Source organism: Mus caroli, unplaced genomic scaffold, assembly GCF_900094665.2.
Source record: "Mus caroli unplaced genomic scaffold, CAROLI_EIJ_v1.1 scaffold_18967_1, whole genome shotgun sequence".
NCBI classification, from domain to species: Eukaryota; Metazoa; Chordata; class Mammalia; order Rodentia; family Muridae; genus Mus; species Mus caroli.
In genome coordinates, this window is record NW_018390790.1 from 687 (window position 1) to 3,510 (window position 2,824).

At 35.9% G+C, this 2,824-nt stretch overlaps 1 pseudogene; it reads right to left on the reverse strand.

Moving 5' to 3' along the window:
- Nucleotides 1-534: 534 nt before the first annotated feature.
- LOC110288833 lies at nt 535-1,474 on the reverse strand (annotated as a pseudogene).
- Between the last annotated feature and the right edge of the window lie 1,350 nt (nt 1,475-2,824).

A 2,824-nucleotide genomic window follows, 5' to 3' on the forward strand; every position in this document is an offset into this window, starting at 1 on the left:
ATCACACAAGATAAAGTATTCTATAATCAATAAAGTTCTACAATGGAGGAACAACACTATCCATCAAGGAAATAATTGGATTGTTTCTGATGGAATCTCTCAAGGCACAGGTGATATATACCCCAAACCACATGTTCACCAAGTTGCTTAGAATCTAAGAAATAATTTTTCAATCCTCTGATAACCAATAATTCTATCACATGGATGAAGTTTGGCTCAGTGTGACCCCTACTATGTATAGAATACCAACAATTACTAATTTTAAGGAAACAGCAGAGAAAATATGACACCATGACACCTGTAATTTTAGAGTGCCTCTTTGTAAATTGTGGATAGAGCAAACATTATAAGAACTAAAGTAAGGGAGAGGGATTAGTCCAAAAAATATCTTTAAGGAAATCTTAACATGAATTGAAGTATACCAGTACACATTGGAGTCATTTAAGTGAGTACAGGAAAGTGAAGATCTTTTTCTGATTAGATTATTCTTAATTTGATTTTCTCTAAAATGAAACATCAATAGAACATAATACATCATATAAGATAAATGAGTCTACCAACAAGTTTCCTCAAGGATTCCTTCATTTCTCTATTTCTTAGACTATAGATAAATGGGTTGAGCAATGGTGGAACTACGCTGTACAACATTGAAGCCATTGCTGTGTTTCTAAGAGAATCTGTCACAGCAGAAGTGATGTAAACCCCAAAGCTTGTCCCATAGAACAAGGAAACCACAGACAGATGTGATGCACAGGTAGAAAAAGCTCTGTGCTTCCCTCCAAAAGATGGCATTCTCAAGTCTGATGACACAATATAAATATAAAAAAAAAATGATTCCACAGATAGGACCACCCCCAAAGACAAACCCTGAAACAAATATTAAAAAATTATTGAGAAATGTGTCAGAACAAGCAAGTTTGATAATCTGAGCCAGCTCACAGAAAAAGTGTGGGATTTCTAGGTCTGTGCAGAAGGAAAGCCTCAAGACCATTAGACTGTTAAGTAGGGCTTCCATAATACTAAAGAAAAGGGAGAATAGAACCATCAGGACACAGTAAATAGGGTTCATGATGACTGTGTACCTCAGGGGTTTGCAAATGGCTACATATCTATCATAGGCCATTACTGCCAGGAGAAAATTTTCCATGCCATCAAAAATTGAAACAAAGCAGATTTGAGAGAGACATTCTATATAACTTATGCTGTCATAATGGGCTTGAATGTTCACGAGCATTTTCAGGATTGTGACTGTACTATAACAGATGTCCTTAATTGAAAGAATAGAGAGGAAGAGGTACATGAGAGTGTGCAGTTGGAAGCCAGAGCTGATAGCCATGATGATAATCAGGTTTCCAAAAACTGTAATCAGATACATGGAGAGGAACATGGTGAAGATGAGGGGTAGCATTCTGAGATTGTCTGTCAATCCAAGCAGATGGAATTCTGAAACTGCTGTTTGGTTTTGCAGTTCCATAGTTTTGGTATAAACTTTTGAAGGGAGAAAGTAAAATCAAAATTGAATTCATGAACACCTTTGTAGGAATCACAAAGGTACCTCTTAGAATGGCATTAGAATAGCATTGACTATAATAATTCTGCTGATAAAAACCTGTATCATATTTTAAACACAGTGTATGTATCATAGTTGGTCACAGTATTTAAACTACTCCAAAAACTTCTCTCCATTGTGTGAAAAATCAAGAAAATTCTTTAGTATTTTAAAGAGAAATATTTATTGATAAGAGATATATTTTTCAATGGAATAGAATAAGACTTGTCACTGTCCAGAATTTGAAACATGTAAATAAAACCTTGGTTAATATTTTGTTAAATTCATGTGATTATTTGATGTAGATGAGACAATTCATCAGAATCTCTTTTCATAGTTCACTTTTGCTTGTTTACTTTCATATATATCCTGTTTTTTTTTAAACAAATTTTTCATAAGATATTTCAAAGATATTTGTTTTAATTTTTTCTTTGTTCTTTGTGCATTTCCAATTATGCACCAAAAGGTGTTCATGTCTCCCTCTCCTCTCATCAGTTCTCTAAGTCTGCAATCTCTCCACCACAACCACCAACTGAGAAAAAACATCTCATCATGGAATCTATAGTGTGTCACAGTGTGATGCGCAGTGCTTCCTCAGACCTCTTTGTTTGCTAATGTTAATTGCAATGAATGCATTGGTCTGGTGGTATGAGACTTCTGGGTTCTACTACTCTACCAATATTTGAGCCTCACTCTGACTTGTCTAGATGTCTTGTTGTTTCCCTGTGTCTTAGAGATTCTTGTATTTTCTATCTGCAAATCTGGTCACTTTGTGCACTCCAGTATTTCAGCAATGGTGTAGATGTTGGCTTGGGCCAATTCATTGTCCTGAGTCATGCACTCTGTTCGAGCTCACATAAAAGCTCTGCAACCAGAACCATCTTTAACCTGCAGTCCAGGCAATGTTTAGGGCTTGCTTACCACAGTGCAGCAGTCAGAGAGTGACTTAGCCAGTTTTCTCACTCTCAAAACCCTGCATCCAGCTGTACCTTCTGTCCCAGATGGTAAGGAATGATTTGGTGGTGAGAAGGAGAGTTTCTATCCCTTGTCTGTCCTACTGTCATTGTCATAATTTTTAAAAATCACCTGAATATTGGAAATTAAGTATATATCCTCAGGAACTGATGTCTTAAAAGGTCCAAGTGTTTCTGGTACTGAGAGTATAAGAACTATGCTTTAAACTTATACCATATACCAAATTACATAGCTTCTTATCTCATGGGGGATAAATAGCAAAGCTCCTCATTAGTCCATTTATCTTCTTCACAGTTGTAA